Source organism: Mus caroli, chromosome 2 (genome assembly GCF_900094665.2).
Source record: "Mus caroli chromosome 2, CAROLI_EIJ_v1.1, whole genome shotgun sequence".
NCBI lineage: Eukaryota > Metazoa > Chordata > Mammalia > Rodentia > Muridae > Mus > Mus caroli.
The window spans coordinates 99,120,457-99,142,338 of record NC_034571.1 but is presented as its reverse complement, the minus strand read 5'-3'; the positions used below and the strand labels follow the sequence as shown (position 1 = coordinate 99,142,338).

Below are 21,882 nucleotides of genomic sequence, written 5' to 3'. Positions count from 1 at the left end.
ATTGGATGCTCCCTCTCCCTGCCTGGTGCAATTGGTCGGTTTGTTTGAATATGAATACACTTGTTTTCGGCTCTGCCGGTGGGTCCCGGCTTCTCTCTCCGGCGCTGGGCCCCCCGCTCCTAGGCTCTGGCGCTCGCCGAGGTCTCCCGCTCCACGCGCTTCGGCGGCCAGCGCTGCGGCCGCGAACTTGATCAGTCTAATGGAGGCCTCTGAGCTGGAAGTCATGCTGCCCCCGTAACCCCAAGCTGGGCCAGGGGTTCTCAGTCCGTGGAGGTAGCAAGTTTCACCATCTCTACGAGGTCCTTTCTTGTACAGTGGCCTGCCGCTCCGCCCCGGTCCACCCTAACTTCCCACCCCTTGTCCACCTCGGCCTTGGCCCCAGGACACAAAGTACAGCGGTGGCGGCTCTCTAGCCCACCTGACTTTTAGGAGCAAGAGAAAAGAGGCGGGAGTGTCCCTGGATCCCAACAGCCCCCACTCCTGCGATGGTGGCACAACTATGCCTAGGCCCGAAGAGGGCCTCCAGGCCGAGAACTCAGCGAGGCCCGGCGGTCGCCCCTGCCCAGGCCTCCCGAGCCTGCCCATTTCCCCACTCCACTCCCGCACCCCTGGCATTTTCTTCTCTTTCTGCTTTCCGAGAAGCCGCGGTGCTCAGCGGAGCGGACGCACTGCCCCAGCTTGGAGAGGCCCGAGTAAACACGCCACTTACTTTGTGTACAGAGGATTCTTGTGAAAAGCTCTGAAGAGTCCTCACCAAACACTCTCCAACTTCTCCCACGTGCCATTTGTTGACTAAGTGCGGCTGCTTTTCCAAGCCATCGAAAGGAGGGGAAGACAAGAGGGGAGGGGAAGTAGTGGAAGCCTGAGGGTGGGGGTGGGGTTTGACCAATGCTGGGAGAGATTCTGCGAGTGTGTGTCCTCGCCGGCTTTCTTGGTGTGTCAACGTGTGTCGTTGTGAGGAACCGGTTATCTGTGTGTGGTGCTTATGTATCCCCGCCAAGACTCCCTTCTCTTGGGTCAGCTCAGTCCACGGAGGCAATTCCCCTTCAACTGTTGCCAGAAAAACGGCGAGGACAGTAAGTAAATGGCTTTTCCCTCCTGACCACACACCAGAAGTCCATTTGTTGAATGCTGGACATTAGGATACACCTCAGTACACTCCAAAGACGTCCCTTGGAGTGTGCAGTTTAGGTGACAGGGGAGCAGGCGGCCGCCTTGTCCTGCGCTGTCCGGAGCTATCTCGCAGCCTGCGGGCCTTGGAGCCGAGAAGTAGAAGGCCTGAGATCCGGAACACACTCAGAACCCAGCAAAGGGAAGTGGGGCTGGCAAAGCTCAGGCAAGGAGGCCGAAAGCCACCATCGAAGCCTTTGATTTTTTTTGACTTAGGGAAAGAACCGAAAGTCAGCGTCCAGCAGTAGTCTGCTCACTCAGTTGGTCTCTGGCAGGCTGCGCTGATGAATCCCCATGGGAGTTGGAGCCAGATGGACGCTGCAGGCTGCCTCTGAGCCTGATTTGGACATCCTAGTCTAGCCCTTGCCTGGGGCCCAGCAATAAGGACCCAAGGAGCCTTAGCAGAGTTCCCGGGACAGAAGAGGCCTTCCGTTGCCCGAGCCAGAGGTGGGTTAGCACAAACTGCTCATCTCCTCAGCTTGGGAAAGGTGGCTGACTAGCTGGGCTTATTCCGGAGAACCTAGGGCACTGGATCGGAGCTAGAAGGAAACACTGGCCAGAGGCTAAGGAGGTGGCGCCACTGCTTCAGTTGGCGGCCTCCAGTGAAAGATTTCGTAGGACCGGGACTTTCAGAGGTTCCCAGGAAGTCCTGCCTGAAGTCCAGGTTCCAGATCAGAGAAGTCTGCATTCTCCTTTTCTCCCCTTTTACATCTCAAGCAAGCATTAAAGAAGCAAGATGAAGGGGGGTGTGTGTCCAGCGACTGTCCCAATTGGAGGCAGCGAATATCATTTTTACAACCTCTCAATTAGCAACCCAGTGGATTAGCACCCTCTTAAGCTTTGCCTAAGAAAGAGGCAGCCATAATCTTGTTGCTATTTCCCCCCAGGGCACTGGCTCTTTCAATCAGCCCCTTCTCCCACCCACAACCCCCATCTCACCTCATAGAAAAGTTTTAACAACAACAACAAAAAAAAAATCAGAAGAAGCTAGGAGCCTGGCATGAATGCCGCTGACGTCATTGGGTGGGGATGGGGGCTTCGGGTGGGACTGTTGGAAACTGCACAAACAAGAAACAGAAAGGACTTGGCTGCTCTAGTGTGTCAATATTTGGGGAGGGGAGCTGAGGAACAGAAAGAGGCAAAGTTTCTAAAGTTTAAGGAAAGGGGTGAGAGCCAGGATCTCTCTCTCCTCTCCTCTCCTCTCCTCTCCTCTCCTCTCCTCTCCTCCCCTCTCCTCTCTCTCCCTCCCTCCTTCCCTCCCTCTCTCCCTTCCTACCACTGTCTCTGTCTCTGTCTCTCTTTGTCTCTCTCTGCCTGTCCTTGGCGAATCCTCTTTTCTGCCAAGCACCTGCTGTCGGGAAGAGACCTGGAAGGAGGGAGGCTAAAACCAAGGTGCAAGGCACTAGTAAAACTGAGACAACGCTCAGGTCGCCATTTTAACTGAGCATTCAACCCGTCGGAGGCCCATTTCGCTTGTCCTCCAGTGTTAGCATAGAAAGGCTGGCCAAGCTGCACTTTAGGCGCCCCCACCCCCCCACCCCCGCTGCCTTTCACTACTACTCTTTGCTACTCTTTCCTCCGTTCTACCCTCTGACCCGTGCGAGGACGGTTTTCCTCTAGCCTGGTAACCGAAAGCTCGTGGTGTGGAGAGAGTGGCGCTGGGGGCATCGAGGTTTGCCCGACGGTGTTCAGAACCTCTCTAATCATCATGGATGCGAAAGTGGGAGGCCCCTTCAGAATCACTCCCAACAGTCCCTGGTAGCCTGTGCCCACAAGTGCATCAAGTTCTCTGTCCCGAGAGCGGCCCCTGGCGAGGCAAAGAAGTGCCCAGTTCTCTGGGGAAATGTGCTTTAGCCTCACAGCCTCAGAACAACCAGTACTCCATTCCGTGTTCCCACACCTCCAAACTCCCATTTTGACTGGTCCTAGCTGAGGCGCGGTGCAGACACACTGAGGAGGGCAAGGATGCATTTCTTTGGAGGAGGAAGGTCTCAGTAAACACCCGAGACACTTTAGAGAGCTCCAAATGTGCCTCTTTCTGCAGGCCCTGAAGAGTGGATTCCACGGATCTCTGGGATGGCAAACAAATTAAAGGGTCATAAAAACCAAAGTCTTCCACCCTAGCCACCCAGTTTCTGATGCCTCCCTGGCTTGGGGCATAGTCTCTCCGCTTTCCCCAGCAACCTGCCGGAATCCTGCTCACCCGCTAGTCTAGCCAAAGGCCAGGACAGTACAGAAACAGAAGAGAGCCGAACGACCGCCCAGCGGCGCCTCCAGGCTTTAGTTTGACTGGAAAAAGCCACGGTGCCCTTGCCTTTCCTTGCTTCCTGCCAAATGGTTAGTGTATCTGGGCGCTCGCAGGTCCAATCCTCTTCTCTTCATATTGGTCAGCACCTCTCCTCCCCCATTTCCCTCCCAGCCCACCCCTAAAATGCTTAAAACCCGGCATTGTCCGGATGGGTGTCCCAGCAAAGAGCTTTCTTGTAGGAGGCGAGTTAACTCTCAAGCTTCCCTTTTTCCACATCCTACAGTTGTCTATATGGAAAGTAGATTCAAAGTCTCTAACGCATAGGACACCCTGAAATCCCATCGTTTTGGGATTTTTACAGATAGGGTGTCTAGAAAAGTTCTCTTTCCACTCTCCAACCCCGGGACATTCCTTCAAGTCTCCTTTTCTTCTAACCTCAGTACTAAAGAGGTAAGTGTTCAGCTTCAAATGAAAAGCTTGCTAAGGTCACCGCTCTATAGAATATGTCTAAACAGCTGTCTGGTAGAAGGGCCAGGGACTGACTCCTGCCATTTGTTTTGTCCAGGAGCTAGAAACGAACAGGCCTGATGCTCAGGATTTTGAGACTGGGAAAGAGAGAGCAAATGTCAGGGCTGGCTCACTCCAGCAGCCTGGAACCGAACTAAGCACATCCTGACAGGCTTTTAAAATGACATTGATTGAGACAAGCTGTTCCCAACCCCAGTAAGAGTTAATCTGCCTGTTAATCAAGGCACTAAGGGGCTCAATGCGAGTTTTATTAGTGACTGGAGAGCAGAGGCAGCAGTAGCAAGGGATCAAAAGCTGGAATCCCAGATACTTTGTCAGTGCACACTCCTCCAAAAAAAAAAAAAAAAGGTATTTTTCAATTAGAGAACAATTTGGCGCTTTTCGTCATTTCCTAACCCAGTCTCACAGATGGTGACTTGAAGCCTCCCCATCAGGGAAAAACTTGTGGAGATTGGGAGTCAGGGACAGAGCAATGAGGGATGAAGCCCCGGTTGTTTCATCGGAGATCCGGGTCCACTTGGGAGAATATCCAAACTCTGGACTCAAGGCCCTGCAGCCAGATTCCTCCAGAAAAGAAAAGGAACGGAAAAGTGAAGCAAAAAATAATACCACAAATACTGGCACTCATCCTTCTAGGTCTGGCCCAAGCATCTCTGCCAGTGCACTAGAAAGTTCTCATGCAGGATATTCTCTCTCTCTCTCTCTCCCTTACTTCTCTCTCCCTCTCTCCATGGAAGCTGGATTCTCTTTGGTTTTCCTTTCGAAGTTTACAATAAATAAACTCCTGGGCACTGAAGGAAATTTGAATACTAAGTTCTCCAATAATTCAAATGATACGAAGTCTGAGGGGGGAAAAAGGAGACACACCAATCCGTTTTGCCCTCTGATCAAGCTGGGCAGCAGAGTAAGACCGCAGTAGAGGAAGTCCCTGGCTCGCCCTGGGCGCAGGGCGAGGACTCTGGTCAGAGGTAATTATGTCACCGCGTTTTCTCGCCGTGACAGCCGAATAAACACAATCTCCAATAAACATCTCTAATGAGGGAGGAGGCCCGAGGATGGCTGGGTTTGATTTATGACTAGAGGAGAAGGTCCACTTCCTACTGCGAAGCGGGCAAACTGCTCAAGGCTCAGCTCTGGAATAAGGAACTCACGGAGGAGAGGACCCCCGTTCAGGTAAGGTGCTCAGACCAGTGGCCAATTTGCCCGCGGCCTTGTTTCTATGTGAGGCGCTCAGAGGGGACTCTGCTCAGAGTTAGACTCCTGGGCACCTGTCACAGGTGCTTGAGATCCAAACGAGCTGGACAAGTGCCTCCAGCGGGTCTAGAGAGAGGGCGTCAGGAGCACGCGTGGGAGTGGGCGAGATCCAGGCCAGGCCTGCTACATGGCCTCAAATTTCCGGTGGGTTCCTCCGGTGCCCCGACTCAGGCAGCCTGAGCGGCTTCTGGTAAACTTAGGGCTTGGCTGAGAGATTTTCCAACCTGGCGGAAACACCTTTTAGTTTAAGTTTGGGGTAATCGCTTTCCTGACCCACTTCGGCCAAGTTCTGGCCTTCCTGGAACCGGAGCATGATTGGGTATCTCTCTCCGGGGCACTCAGCAGCTGGGTTCCCCTGGAGCCCACACGCTTCCCGCCGAGGCAGAGAGCTCCGCCGCTGCTAGGAACCCGTTCCCGGTAACCCGAGCCCGCATTCTAGCTCAGTGAGAATCGCTAATTATTAGGTCTTCCGAAGGAAGCTCAAATCACACGCTGGGGCCTTCGCGCGCGCTGCCCAGCTCTGGAGGGCCGCATTCTTTCGTCCTGTGCTCCTTTCGGGGGAAACGAACCCCAAGACTTTGACTTCGATATGGAACACATATCTACACAACCTTGGGGAAACTTTTGTCGTAAATCGCCCGACCTTCCGCGGGGTGCTCCATGAATTCGACGCGAGGCTTGGTGGCTTCTCCAAGCATGAATGTCGCTAATTGCATCGGGGGAAGGCGTGTTGCAAACTGCATGCCCACCGCCTGCTTTTCTTAGTATCTCAGCGATTTCTTTAGACTGCGGCCACAGCCACCACCCTCCCACCCCCATCACCCCCAGCTCAGGACCAGACAGGAAGTCCACTCTTGAGACCACAACATTTGGTTACTTTTACAAAGAAGCATGCTTCGCAAAGACATTCCCTCCCCCCCTCCGTCCCACCCGCAGCAACTCCTCTACCATCTTTGTAAGCTTCCTTTAAAAAGAAAAAAAAAAAATCAAGTCCGGGGCCACTCGGGGAGGGTTTCTACGACCTGAACACACAGGTTGCACGTCGGAGAGGGGCGCCGCTACTCGCGGGGTGAGTCTGGCTAGAGTCAAAGCGGTTACCTGCGAGCCGAGGGTGGGGTGTCAGGTGAGTCTGGTGGCGCTGGTTCCCACACTTCTCAAAGCCGCTTCTCGGGGGAAGTAGCAGATCTGACAGCCGGGTTCTACGCGAGGACCTGCCCCAGAGTTTAAATGTCAACGATAAGAAAAGAGGGTGCTCCGGCAGGCGCTAACTTTCCTTAATATCCACGCCAGCACTGCCCTCATTGGTTGCCGGGCGCGGATGACGTCACGGCGGCCAGAGTTGGGTTCAGCTCGGCAGATTAGCTCTCCGGCCCGGCGGGAGACTCCCTCTCTTCAGCCAGAGTCTGACTCGCTCCATCCTAAGAGTCTTCAGGGGTCTGACCGGTAACTGCACACGCCCAGCCTGCCTCTGGCTGGTATTGTCCTCTTTGAGGCTCGGCTTAAGTCCCCCTCCCCCTACTTTCAAGTAAACAGGTCCTGCGGAGTTCAGGGGCCATCCAGTACGCAGATCCCACGGTCCTTGCTCTTAGGTCAGCCAGTTATCTCTCTAAGTGACCCCCTAGCCTGTCCTTAGGTTCTCTAGAGAGTCACTTCATCAGAGGGACGAAGACCACGAGGGGTCGAAAGGGATCTCTGGCAAGTTCTTTTCACGAGATGAGCCAATGGATAACCCTACCTGGCCCTTGCTTCCACAAGTCACAAGCTGGGCACAGACTGTGGCTCCAGCAACCAATGGGCAAACTCCTTTCCCAAACCGGGCCAAATCTAAGCCTGTTGGCGTTTTCCTTAGGGAAGTCCCAAAGCCAGAGTGCCCGGGCTTCCCTCGCTTGGAACTGAAAAGCTCCATTCATGTAGAAAATGTAGATGATGGTATTTATCTTTGACTCGAGGGCTAACTGTTGACTTTGTGGCCCAGAGGGGCAAAAGTGGGGACATGGAAGATTGGGAGGTTAAGATTTCCCTTCCTCGTGCTGAGTGAGTGAAGATATTGGGGCAAGGTCGCCAGATACTGATCCCGTGGTCTTCACACCCTCTGTGGAACAGAAGAGGGCTTAGATTTGCTAAGCCTGTCTATCTTGGAATAGATACCTACACCCGCGTCGACATCCTTGCCCTTTCGCCCTCGAGGGCTTCTCAACTTTCATTCTCCTCCCTCTTCTGCTTGCTTTGGGAATGGAGTTTGGAAATGACTGAGGTCCTGGAGGGGCGGGAGACTCTTGTGGAGATGGTGGGCAAGGAAGGGAGTGGGCGTGGAATTGCCTTCAGGCAACTTCTGGGAGACAGCCAGGGTGGACCAGGTTGTACACGTGTGGAGACCAGGAGGGGAACATTTAGACGCGAGGGAAGTTCGAGGGCTAGAGCCTGCACTCCTTGGCCGGATGAGGGCAGTGAAGGGAGAGAGTCTTGCGCAAATGGCGCTGGGGTGCAGGCTCTCCAGGTTCTTGCTCCTCCCCCGACACACCTGGACCGGTGTGGAAGTTTGCAACAAGACCAGGGCGCCTCCAGCAGCCCGCTGGCCGGCTCCTTCAGTTTTGGCCAGCTTTCTGCCAGACCTTTTCTTTTCTTCTAGCACCTTGCTTAGTGCTTCGCGCCTGGAGATCCGGTTCTGTGGACAAGGCGAAAGGGAACGCATTGGATAGGTCCCAATGGAGACATTTTAATTTACAAAAGCCTTCCATTCTTCCTCTCTCCATTTCAACATCTACTCCCCTCGAACCACTGTAGCGTGATCTGGATTCTAGAACGGTCTAGTCGTCCCGCGAATCCTGAGAGTTTGGGTAGTGGCGTTGAAGCCTTTGCTCTGCTTTCTTCGCTCCCCGCTGCCACCTCCTAAGACTTAGTTTTTCGGTAAGCCCCTACCTTCCAGCCAGAACTTCCTCCAGTCACGTCCTCAAATGTCTTGCGGTCCCGTCTATTCCACCATCTGCCTTGGGGGATGGGTGACTGGTGGGCCCTGGGCCTCAGATTGACTTTCCCAGCTTCTCTGTGTCTGTCCCAGGCTTTTCACCCACCCCTTGTTCCGACCGGAGGCTGCAGCGAGGGCTGCTGGAGCTTGTTTGGAGCCATTAAGCTTGTGCGGATCCCTGCAACCCAGCAGGGTGCTCAAGAGCGAAGCTGGAAACGCCACAGCCCTCGCCAGCTTATCTATCTGTCTGTCAATAAAGGGCTCGTTAGGGCCGAGTAGTGGTGGAGGCGAGGCCAGACCTTGGCCCTCCCGAGCTCCAGGCCAACGCTTAAAGCCGCTCTCTATTTGCCCCGGGCACACACTGAAAACTGGGCGAGAGGGAGCGGGCGTTGGGGTCACCACCTGGTAAGCATAACCACAGGCCTGAATCAGGTTCTCCTGGTAGCTATCAACCTTACAGAACTCTGGAAACACTACCAGAAGTCTCAGAAGGGAGGGCGGCGGTGATGGAGCCTCCCTTCATTGCCTTAGACTCTTTTCCAAGGTGTGCCTAGCCTTGGGGTTATAGCCTTGCTGGGCTTGGGCTTTCAGCGTCTCTAGGCCACACTGCCCCTGGCCGAGGTATACTGAAGATTGCTTGGAGGCTTAATAGATAACTTGTAACTAGCCTCTGGAGTGCTACTCCAGGCAGGCTGTAGGAGAGGTGAAAGAAAGGTTCTTTTCAGGTTTCTTGTCTCAATTCTTCTACACTTGGGGGCAATCTGTTTCTTGGCAGCAGCTTTGATTGCCAGCAGGTAGTGGCCAAAGGTCTGTGGAGTTTCCATTCCTCCCTGGGATGCTGGAGCGTCCTTTCCAACTAGTTGAAGGGAAGTGGAAAGTAGGATCCGGCAAGGGGGGGGGGCACAAGGAGGGAACGATAGATGGGGAGAGTGAGACTCAGAAGTGCAGAAGGAGGGAGGGAGGGTGGGAGGGGGAGGATATGCATGGTCTTGAACTATAGCTAAGACTTCTTGTTCAAGGAACATCTGGCTCACCCACCCCTCCCTGTGCATCTGGCTCTTTAACTACTTTATGAAAACAAACCATTTTCTGGATTGGTGGAACCCCGTCTACTGGATCTAGACTACAGGATGGACATTTGTCTTTTCGCTGAAAATATCTGTTTACAAAAATTGATTCACCCTGTTAAGTTCTATCTTTAAAGACTAGCATTCCAGGGTGGGTACTAATTCGTGTAAGACTGGTTTCATAAAGATCTTCCAGCACAAAAAATAAAAGAGCAGAGAAATGTCCACAGATAATTGAAAACAAATTCTGTGTCTCCTTGCAGGTCATTTCAGATACCTATATGAACTAGCCAAAGCTGAGGTCACTTAAGCAATCAAATTAACTGGGCACTGCATGGCCTCTTACTCCTCTCTCCCTGTCCTTCACACCCTCCCCTTTAAACAGCAAACTTGTTCTAACAGGGCTTTTTTTTTTTTTCTTTCAAATCAAAATGGGAGGAATATTTTGTGAATTCAAGCATCAAACAGGGAGATATTTATGCAAAGATAATATTTGCCACTTCTTTACCCTGGTCTAAAGGGCTGCATGATGGTCCGATTATATATGATTTTGAGATTTCTGTGCTGGTCAATTATTTCCATGCTCTCATACAAAGAGATGCCTCACTTAGCTACCTCAGTGCTGGCTGTTCTGCCACGTAGTAAGAAGTTCTGCCGAACCTTTTAGAAAATCCTCAGTTCTTCCAGTTTGCTTTCCCCACTGAGAAAAACTTCTGCTGCCACCAATTCAAGAACATTCCACTGTCTTTTTTTCCCTCTTAAACATTCTCATAAGAAGTCAGCTTGCCATACCACATTTGATTTCTTGCTCTCCCTTGTCTGGGTGGAGATGGAGACATTAGCTGAATTCCCTGGGGGTGATTGGATGCAATTCTCTGAAAGTAGACAGGCACGTCCTGGATGTTAGAGATTCACTTTTTCTCAACCTGACAAGGCCGGCTTCGATCTACAATTGTATTTGAATGGGCAATGAGCGGAAAGATCTCTCATCATTAAGGCTGTGTCTACTTTAGCAAAATAAGGAGAGCCTTCATTTGCACACAAATTCTCATAAAAGTTGAATACCTTGCAACTCTTTAATAAAAAAAAAAAAAGGATGGCTTAGTAATTTAAACAGGAGATGAAAAGAATGGGGCTGGGGGGCTTCTGGTGTAACCCCTCCCGCCCCCTCAAAGGGCTATGTGATCGAGTTGACTTTTTTACTTTAAATCTTAAATAAGATGTGAGTTCTAACAAGAGGACTGGCACTTACTCCGTGACCCTTATAATTGGATTAAATATAGACCGAGACATACAAAAACACACCAAGATTGACACCTGCCAACTGGACTTCCTTATGATTGATTGTGATGCTTCGTGCTGGCAACAATAATGAAATAAATTGTACGAATAAAACAGCACATTTGTCGTTTCCGTGCCATGAGTGAGGAAGTCAATGAGTTAGGCAAGCTGTTAGCTGACAGGCGCAAGCAGGAGGCAAGCTAAAGAGATAAATAAGGATTCCAGGCATTGACAGGACAAATTATAACTTGTCACAACCTTTTTAAATTCAGAAGTTTTCAATTAACATATATATTGCTGTTACATATAAGATAAGAGGACACTGAGGTAAACACAGTGGGATTACAGAGGACCCCCGCCCCCAACAAGCTCCAAGGGCTTGGGCATAGGGACTTTTAGGAGGGCAATGTAGGGGGGTCGTCAAGACTCTGAGGCTGGTCTGGGGGCAGGGCTCTGCAGAATGAGGGTTCCTCTTTAGCTCAGACAGCTCCCTTCCCATAGACCTACCACTCTGTCCCCAAAGAAGCAAAGCTTCTTTGTCCAGGCCTTCTGTCCAGCTCTGGCACACCGAACCCTGTTGTCCCCTTGTCTTCAAGTGTGGAGTTGGAGGTAGAAAATTGAGTGTTCCCCCTTCACTATCCAAACACACAAGCTCTTCTCTCTCTCTCTTTCTCTCTTTCTCTCTCTCTCTCTCTCTCTCTCTCTCTCTCTCTCTCTCTCTCTCTCTCTNTCTCTCTCTCTCTCTCTCTCTCTCTCTCTCTCTCTCTCTCTCTCTGTCTCTCTGTCTCTCTCTCTCTCTCTGTCCTCGGGGTGGGGTTGGTGATATTAACCGTGTGATATTAACAATGGCCATGGCCCTGGGGGAAGACCTAGGCAACTGGACACTCCTTGGATTTGGATCCTCAGCCATCTAGCACTGGAGGAGGCCACAAAACCAGTTGTGTTCTTTGCTCAAGATAATCTGAGAATGCTGATTAGCCAGGTCATTTTGGACACAGTTCCAATGGCTATTGGTCCACTTGAGAATAATGGTAGGGAAGCCTGCTTGCACCTTGGTGGGCACCTAGAGGGAGGCCTCCACACACTGGCAAATGATACTCTTGTGGTGCAAAACTTCAGAGTAAACTCTCAAGACTACAAGTTAGAGGCAAACCCAGGATGCCTGGGGCCTGAGACCTCTGTACCTGAAGTTTGACAGGTATAGGGGTAATGTAAACTCCATGATAATCTTTCCTCAGAAGAAGGGCGACTTCTTAGTTTCAAAGCCCATTCTCATCCCAGACTGGAATCAGGACTTTGCAGTGTTTCTCTGAACTCAGGTCCTTGTCCCCTGCCCAAATCTAGGATGAAAACTCTATGGGAACGGACATCCCTAGGTTTGAGACTGCTCTGTGGAAACCAGCCAGAGCTGTAGAGGAGGGTACAGAACAGGGCAGGTCTAGGTTTGACTGAAGAGCTCCAGGACCAAGGAAGTCAGAGATCCAACCTGGTGGCATGTTTCTCCAGGCTGCAAGCCTGGCCCAAGAGAATCAAAAGCTGGAGAAGTCCAGTCAGTGCTGCCTTCTGTCTGGTGCTCTCCGCTTGCCTCGCTGCTGAAAGGTGCTCGCAGCACTGTCCTTCACTCTGGTCCTTGTTGCTGACAAGACAGCCTGTCGGAGGCCACAATGCAAACACTACCGGAACAACCATGTCATGACCAAGCCCCAGAGCTGGTCATAACCTTCTGGCGCCTGCAGCAAATTAAACATTAGGAAGGCTCCAGCTCCTTACAAAGATGAAGCCCAGGAAGAAAGGAAGGAGGAAAAAGAAGTTGTGTGGAATTAGTTGGAAGCGGCAGCATTCCCCAGCGACCACAGCCATTAACATTATAATCTCAAACGCCATTTAAAAAAAAAAGTGTAACACTATTGTTAGTAAATCAACTCCTCAGGTCCTCAGAGACGCTGACCCCTGGCAATGCAGTGAAAGTGTAATTATCTCTCTGAATCTTGGACAGATTTAAGAGATTACATTTCAACTAAATCTATATCAATGCTAATTCCCTCCCCCCACCCCCCAACCCCAGCCTGCAGGTGCTAGGCACTGAGAAATGGCATTGGGCCCCAGCAGAACGCCTCACAAAGAGGAAAGAGCTTGCTGCGTACAAGGCCAAAAGAAATGAAGCCCCACATAAAATTACACCTTCTTTAAAAAAAAATACTACAAAACCTGGTTCTTATATAGCAACGTTAAACAAAGCAGTTATGCTAAATTAGCGTTGCATAAAGGCGAGTTTAATGCTCGGTTACAGTCAACTGGTGTATCTCTGATGGCTAATTGTCTATCAAAATTAAAGAGAAAGGAACAAATGATTCGTTATAAGGTGTTAAAAGCCCCAACAAAAGGACATTTCACAAATATAATATCGGCAGCTCGGGAATTGCCCGCGGGGTTGTTCAGGCCCCGGCCCTGCGCAGCTATGAGAAGTGAGGTGCGGGGTGCTATTTGCCTGGCAAGAGCTCATTTCCTCCCAAATGAGTATAATAAAAATCAAAGAGGAGATATTAGTGTAAAGATCGGGATTAATCTTAATCCGTGAGATTGGACGAGGGCTGACTGATGAGTAGACCGCTACTCTCTGCTCAGACTGGGATTACAGAGCGCTTTTCCAGATCTCCTTCGTTCCCCACATCCAACGTGCCACTGTCCAACGATGGGGACAAGAGGAGCAAGCATCTGGCTGAAGAGAAAGACAGAGAAAGAGAGAGAGAGAGAGAGAGAGAGAGAGAGAGAGAGAGAGAGAGAGAGAGAGAGAGACTCAGATCCAGCTCTTCCCGGCTTTCCCTGAACTCTCAGAGAGCCTGGATCCCCGCACAGTCCAGCACGTGCTTTTCTGCTTGGTTGGCCTCGGGGGGCGCAGGCAAGCACTGCCAGCCCTCACCCTCACCTCCCGCTCCAGGCTGGGAAGGACACAAAGTACAATCCAACCCCCTCCCTTTCCCAAGGCGTCACCAGATCCAGAACTCGAAGCATATTTGTTGTTCAAAGTTAATTAAACCTGAAAGCAACCAAAATGCTCGCGCCAGGTACACGGAGGCCGATTTTCCACCCGTGGACCGCTTCGGCACAGCCAGAGAAGCCACAAGGGCCGACGTGGCTCTTCCCATCCAGAGAAATCTCTGTAAGAGACTCTGAGGCTGGGGAATAAAAGCTGAAACTAAATCATGCAGCAAGAGTAACAAACCGTCTGGAAAATGGACCCACGGAACCGCGAGAATGTACTTCCTTAGGAAAAAAAATCTTTGACAACTTGTGTCCTAAGAAAATATATTGAAGATAATTGAAATGATTACATTTCGCTGCTGCCCGACTTTGAATATGAGCAGTCACATAATGACATTCCCCCTTCATACAACAACAGTTTAATTTCCATTCTCCGTCTTTGGAATCGTTGTGCCAGCCGCCCGGGCAACGCAGTGCTGATACAGAAATCTTGGCTCCCGTCTGCATTATCTATGCGTGTGTGTGTGTGTGTGTGTGTGTGTGTGTGTGTGTGTGTGTGTGTGAAACAGGAACGGAGATGGGGTTTAACCTCCCTCCACCCTTGGTCTGGAAATTCCAAGGGACCCATGGACACCAGGGAGCCGAGAGAATTGCTATCCTGGGCCGCTCTGCCCGTCGAGGCTGCGGCGAAGATGAGGTCTGGTTGGCTTCTTTGTCCTTGGGAGCCCTCCTGGGAACGTTCCTTCAGCTTCCACCTAGTTGGGCCGAATCCAGGGGTGGGCTTAAGCTGGAGCCCTATGGTGGATCAGTCCCATTTCTCCCATCCTTCCTTCCACCACCAATCCTTTCCTTTCTGTTTCAGAACTCCCAGGGTCTCGCTGAGCAGGATGGACCTCACTCTGGGAGTGGGGGTGGGGGCTTCGCGAATTTGGAAGTTGTCTCTGCCTTGATCTAGTTCCAGGCTCCCCGCGGCCACTCCAAACTCTGAGACCACCAGAAAAGAAAGAAGAAAAGAGTCAGTAGCTATGCAGTGCAAGACTCTCGCGCTCACCTTTGAGCGGGGTCTCTTGGAACTCTTAAAGTCCGGCCAGGGAGCCAGGAGGGGGTCAGTGCGCACCGGCCCAGACAGGCCTCTGTAGCGCGCAGGCGCGGACCCAGCGGCCGCCCCCTCTGCAAGCACAGGGTTGAGGGGACAGACCCTAAGCCCCACTCTGAGAAACTACTGCCTCTTAAAAAAAAAAGACCATCTGGTAATTGTCTTTCTTTAGATCTTCCCTTAATTATGCTTTTAATTAAAGATGGTTCAAGGCACCGGACCACATGAAGGGCAGTAATTACAAATTACATTACAAACCCGACAGATGTAGTGCGATCTGCTGGGAAAAAGGTAGCGGAATAAAAATTTGACTAAACTTTGGGATAAATTAATCGGCGGCCTGGAGAACAGAAGCGCAGTTCTGGTCGTGTAGACTGCAAAGCAGGATTTAAGTTTTGTGTCATCATGACTGTTTTCATATTTCTTTGACGTCTATTGATTTGGAGGCAGCTGCAAGCCTTTGTCACAGGAGAGAAGAGCAGTCACAATATATTAGCTTGATGGCATAACTCGAACCGGAGAGGCGAGGGGAGCTGCAGTGACGGGGGGCGCACGTGACCCCCTGCCCGCGGCTTGCCAGCCCAGCCCTCACTTAAAACTTGTTCTAACTGGAACGGTGAGTATTGCTCTCCGTTCAGTCTGAAGGTGCTCTTCTGTCTAGGGTGCGGATGGCGGAGGCAGAACCAAGGCGGCTGGGAGGCGGAAGTGTCCGAGGGTCCCGCACTACCTCTGTTGGGAGCCACTAAGGTTCTCGGTGGCACTTCTGGTCCAGGCCTTTTGGATGAAGTTTGGGGGTTCAACTGTTTAGTCCTCAAGGCTCTGGGCCAAGTCCTCGCTCAGTCTGGTCTTTTTGGGGGGCCTTCTCGCGAGGATGTGCGCCTGAAAGACTCTTGGCTCAGGAAGCTATTGGACTGCCCGGAAGGTGGCCCCCGCCCCAGCCCCCGCCTCCTGGTGCGGGGGGGGGCGGCCAACCCCCCTCCCCCACGGGATTGTACCAGGTCCGGATGCAAACTGCAAACTCAAGGGAGGGAATTAGGCCATTCTCTTTGCTAAATCTTACCTCGGCTTTTCTTACCTCAACTCTATCCTGGTAGCACCATAGCCTGGAACACATTTTCAAACCAGAGTCCACTCACTCTGAGCCAGTAGCTCCGCTTTATGGAAAAACTATGTGCCCATCACTCACCCATCTATTTACAACACCGGTGCTGTGCCTCCCAGAGCATGCATGGACAATTAAACACGCCCACTTAGGGCGGGATGATGAAGGCTTTCTATTAACCACAGGCGTTCAGAAATGGATGCAAACCTAATTTGGGCTTCTTGTTGGGGATGGATGTTTCCAGGCAAGGTGTGTGATTCAGCCCGCTCTGGGAGAAGAGGAAGACCCAGCGGCCTTGCATTTTCTTCTGCTTCCTTGGGAAGGAAAGTTTTCCTTTTGATTTACCGTCTCCTGTGTCCTTCTTTTCTTTTGTATCGCAGTTCCTGAGAGGAGTGGAGATATTTTGACTAGGCCTCCCCAGGGGCCTTTTAAATACTAGGCACCATCACCCCTGCAATAGTTCATGGTTTCAAAATGTGGGTGTAAGGGTCTGTCTTGCTGAGGAACATCATGTAATTGATGGTGACTGCTCAACTCATACAGTGAAGCTGTGTATTCCCTAGAGATGGCTCACATGTGAGGGGCTGCTGCTTTTCCAACAGTTTTTATGTGGAGGAGAAAAAAATTCTAACAGACTTTTGATATTGGGTCACAGCAAGATCACATCTCATTGTTCTCTTCCATCTCTCCCTTCTTGCTGTTGAGGCAAATACAGGAAAAACACAGAAATCAAAAACAATACTTAAAGGATTCAAAGCCTCTCTGGCTTTTCTACATATTTGAATGAGGACTCATTGGGTCCATTGTGATACACAATGGAAAGCAGCTCTGTTGAGACAGATATGTGTAGAGTTCAGAGAAATTAGAAGGAAAGCAACTGTGCCAAGGGTCTCCTAGTTTTTGTGGATAATACAGGTGATATGATGCTTTTTCTTTCAGAATGAAGCAAAAGGTGCCAGGAGGCAGACAGCCTCTCTTTCTGTGTCTGTCTCTTTCTGCCTCTGTCTCTTTTTACCTCTGTTTCTCTCTGTTTCTCTGAGTCTCTGTCTCTTGTGTGAATGTGTGTGTGTTTCCCAGGTACCCAGGTATCTATGACTTATACTCAGAAATTATTTCTAAAAACAGATACGTTGCCAAGTATGGTGGTACATGCTTTTAATCCCAGCACTGGGAAAGCAGAGGTAGGTCTGTGATTCCAGAACAGCCAGGGCACATAGTGAGACCATGTCTCAAAATAAACAAATAGAGACAGGTCATTACAAACTTGGCTTCATCTTCTGTGGATGTCTGGGTCTTTGGAGTAGTAACGGATTAGGTCATGGTTTTTAATTTCTATGACTTTCAATGGTGGCTGTGGCCGTTTTAGGGCCTAGATGCTCTCAACAAGGTACCCGGGCTGTGTTTATTGATTTCTCCTGAAGATTTTTCTGTTAGATGAAATGTATTATTTTTAGATTAAACATCTTAGCCACCTCTAAATTCTTTTAAATTACTCTATTTGTGATTTTTTTAAAGGTGGATTTTTTTGTTTATTTATAAGCAATTTCTAATGAATACATCACAATACCAAGAGTTTAACACAAACTTGTATACAATACTGAAAATGCTCTACAGTAGGAAAAAAAAAACAAAAAAGAAAAACGTTAAAACGCCTATAACATTGCTTGTGATGCTAATCTCTTTTCAGTGCAAGGAATGGAAAAATTTCAGCTGGTATTTTGTTTTCTCACTTTGTGTTTCTTCTGTAATGCTCAGCAGCGCTCTGCCTGCCTTTGCTGTCTTCCCACAGCCTGTGTGTACACTATGAATTTCAATAAATATAAATTACCGCTTAAAAGAGTAAAGAGTGGTTACTTCATGTCTCATTGTTCTCGCTCTTCAGATGGCTCAAAGATTTATTTTATTTTATTTTACAAACCCCATTGTAGCCATTTCCCCTCAATTCCATGATGAAAGCGAATGGCAAATGCCATTCAATCTAGAGGAGCTCAAGCCCAGAGAATATAGATTTGTTCAAAGCCTCTGTCAAGTCTATTTTTAGACTTGGAAACAGAACTAGTCTGGAGGCCACATCAGCACACATATCTGACTCCATATGAGGCTGCTTGAAGCAGGTGGCTTTGAGTTATCTTGGAAAGAGAACACATGCATAGATGTGCTCATTCCTCTGAGACTGACCAGGCTGCAGCCACCCTCAGGAGGAACAGAGCATTCACTCTGCAGCTGCCTCTCATTTGCAGACCAGAGAAACTTTCTTCTGATTTTTCTTGCCTGCATTACTTTGTGTGTGTCTGCCAGCCAAACCAGAGAGAAGCCTGAAACATCTTGTCTGGGGGGATTTTCTGCAGCTTTGCCACATTCCCTGGAGAAACTGACAATCCTGGAGCTGATGGAGGGATTACAGAGAGCCACAAACATCATTCCCCTCTAATCCATCTGGACCAGATGCAATACTGATAACAACCTTTACTTGACAGTTACAGACCATTCAAATGAGAATAATAGGTAACAGAGGTGGGGGAGAGAAAGCCAGTGATAGTCTCTCAGTTGAAAGGATTGGTTTCCAAAGCATGGAGCCAAGAGAAAAATGAACACTTCCTGCTCAAGCTGCTTGAAGCAATTCTCTCTCTCTCTCTCTCTCTCTCTCTCTCTCTCTCTCTCTCTCTCTCTCTCTCTTCCTGTTGTACATTTGGGTTGGAAAATGGATGCCTCTATTTACCAGGAAACCCTACTTTGCTGCTCCGATTAATCACTGTTCAGCCATTTGGATGTTGGGGCTTAAGTTTCCTCCTCTTTCCCTGCCCAGAGCTGTGTTGTTAGGCAATAAGAAAGCTTAATTTGCATTAAGTAATAACAATCATGGATGAGACAGACTCAATGCTGATTAAATAAGGGCTCCTATCCCCTATTGAGAGCTTTCTGACAACCAGAGCCACAGACAGATTGGCAGGTCAAGCAAAACTCTGAGGATAAAACCAACATCCGCTTCTCATCCCAGTGACAGTTAGTCCAGACAGACTCTCCGGAAGCAGATCACCAGCCAAGTCCAAGGGCAGCCCACCAGAAGCAAGCCGTCCACCCAGTCACCCTCCTCGATGAGTGCAGTTATGCTGTGGGTCAGATATCCCCCACCTACACACTAATGTGCTGCAGCACCGATTGCTCTGGTACAGACCTGCACACTGTACTAAAGCTCAGAGCTGTCCAACCAACCGTAGCCCAGGCTGCCTTATAAGTAAGTGAACGGAGACATGGAACATGCTGGGGTTGGGCACAGATCTGGAAAACTGGGAGGTAGTGACTTCCCAAATTCTATTTGTATCAGAATCACTTCAGGCACATTTTATTCCATCTATTGGTTAATTATATTGCACAGTCTTAGTATTATTGTTTTAAAATATGACTCTAGAGTCATAGAGTTCAGAATTGTAAAGATCAAAAATTATTTTGGAATTTTTTTTCTTACTACCCTTCCATGCCATCACCTAATTCTTTCTAAATGGAAAAAAATATTGCTACCAGTTCTTGTGTATAGAATAGATTTAAAAATACAGAACCCCACCCCCAACCACCACCATTTGTTTGTTTTTTCCTTTTCCGTTTTTCAAGACAAGGTTTCTCTGTGTAGCCTTGGCTGTCCTGGAATTACTCTGTAGATCAGGCTGGCCTCGAGATCCATCTCCTTCTGCCTCTCAAGTGCTGGGATTAAAGGCATGTACCACCACTGTCAGACCTTTTTTGGCTTTTCAAGACAGAGTTTCTCCATGTAGACCTGGCTGTCCTGGAACTCTCTGTAGGCCAGTTACTCTCAAACTCAGAAATCTGATTGCCTCTGCCTCCCAAGTGTTGGCATTAAAAGGTGTGCACTAGCACACCCAGCCAAGGTTTTTGTTTTTAAACTTGACTTCAACAAGTTATCCTTTGACCTTCACATTTCAGAATGAACAGAAAATAAATAAAAGTGTAAACAAACAAACAAATACCCTATGAGGGCATGGTGGTACATGCCTGTCATCCTAGCACTTGGGAAGCTGTGGCAGGAGGATCAGGACCCCTGACTGCATCGTGAGTTAGACTTAGTGGGATCCTGTCTCTAAAGCAAAAACAAAAACTGTTGTGGCACACACATGTGATTCCAGCGTTTAAGAAGTTGAATTACTTAGGAAAGGATCCCCCATCCCCGACTCCCACTCCTACCCACCTCAAAACCAGTTCTTTCCAGGGATTTTGTTAGGTTGGACTTAACTGACTCCTAGATTCCCTTCAAATATGGGAATTCGTGGAAAGTGATTTGGGGTTCATGAGTATTTGTTCTATAATTCATTCAAGGGCTAGAGAGATAGCTCAGTGGTTAAGAGCACTGGCTGCTCTTCCAGAGGGCCTCGGTTCAATTCCCACCAACCACATGGCAGCCCACAGCCGTCTGTAACTCCAGTTCCAGAGGACCCAATACCCTCACACAGACATACATGCAGGCAAAACACCAACGAGCACAATATATATTTTTTTACTCTATGTATTTTCAAAATCAGTATATTAAAAAATTCTTATAGCCTTTTGAAGTTTTCTTTTTCTTCCCTATCCCCATTTAACAGGAAATATATACAAAAATCTCAGTTTAATCAACTTGAACAAGGCCGGATAATACATAAACTCAGTGAAGGTCATTCTAAAACTTAAGCCCTTTCCTTTGGGGGTTCTACTCCTTGTCTTATCGAAAGACAATAGGTACCCACACATTCCCACGGAATTATTTTCTATAAACCCTTTTGAAATAATTTGGAGGAAATGATTTCTTTTATGATGCAAACTTTGTTGTATTGCTGCAAGGTTGTGCAGCAGCTGGGGAACTGGTGTCATAGAAACATCAACCATGGAAATAGTTGTTGCTGCTGACTTTACAGTGTTCTTGCTTTTTTGGAGTTACCAATTTTGGAAGTATGGCCGGAATTCAAAATCTTTCAAGCTCTTGAAGAGCCTACAGGCTTCAGAGTCTGTCCTGGGGTGCTTGTCTTAGTTATGCTAGGGCTGGGGTCCATGACAGATGGCAGCAGGCAGGACTTCAGTGGGTTAAAGGTCATTTCTCTCTTATCTGATGTTTCTGCTCAGGATGGCAGCTTTCATGTGACTGTCCAGAGGTATAGATTCCTCTTGGGCTTTTTTGTTTGTCTGAGCCACAGATCTTTCCAGGTTCCAGCTCATGAGAGTAGGGAGAGTGCTGAGGCTGTCTGTGGTCTTCAGGTCTACTCTGGAATTGATGCTTGTCTATCCCTTCTGTCATCTCTCTTTGTCCAGATCTCAGTCATTAACCCAAGGCAAACTACAAGTAAAACAGGCCATACCACATCAGTCTTCATAGACAGAGAGGAAAGGACCATTGTGCTGATTGACCAGCAGCATCCAGAACAATGGCCAGTGCAAATGGGACAGAGTTCCAACAAGGCTCTTGAGAGAGCTGGTTCTGGAAGCAGAAGTGGCTGTGTGACATGGATAGGCTCTGACTATGTGTCAGAGAACTTTCTGCTGTTTGATTTTTAATTTGAATCACATATCTATGTGTGGGAGTGGGGCAATATGTGCACGTGAGTGCCGGTGGGATCTAGAAGTGTTGGATCCCTTGGAGTTGGACTTACAGGCAGTTATGATCTGCCAGATGTGAGTGCTTAGGAACCGAACTTGCATCCTCTGCTAGAGCATAGCAGAGGTGGAATCATATTGCCAGTTCTTGTTTTGATTTTTTCCCTTTTATTGAAAATAGATATTTTTCAATATTTTTCACACCTTTAATTCCAGCACTTGGGAATCAGAGGCCGTCAGATCTCTGAGGTCAGACGTCAGTTTAGTCTACCATGTGAGTTCCAGAACAGCCAGGGCTGTTACACAGAGAAACCCTGTCTTGGGCTATAATATATATGAAAAGGACTTGTTACAGACCTGTGCAGGCCCTGTGCATGCTGCCCCAGTCTCTGTGAGTTCATATGAGCTTTGATCATGTTGACTTAGAAAGCCTTATTTTCTTGGTGCCTTCCATCCTCTCTGCATCTTACATTCTTTCTGCCTCTTCTTCTGAGGGATTCCCTGAGCCCTGCAGGGAGGATGTTAGCGCTGAGTGCTCCCAGGTCTCTTACTGCATAATGTCTGGCTGTGGGTCTCTGTCATTCTCTCCCATCTACTTTGGGAGGGGGGCTT

General features: G+C 49.2%; 1 long non-coding RNA gene across 1 annotated transcript in view; it reads left to right on the top strand.

The window, feature by feature from the left end:
• Positions 1-5,088: 5,088 nt before the first annotated feature.
• Positions 5,089-21,882, top strand: part of LOC110310412 — a 72,111-nt gene continuing 55,317 nt past the window's right edge. Inside the window, exon 1 of the long non-coding RNA XR_002379837.1 lies at positions 5,089-5,119. This is a non-coding gene — a long non-coding RNA (uncharacterized LOC110310412). The remainder of the gene's footprint in view (positions 5,120-21,882) is intronic.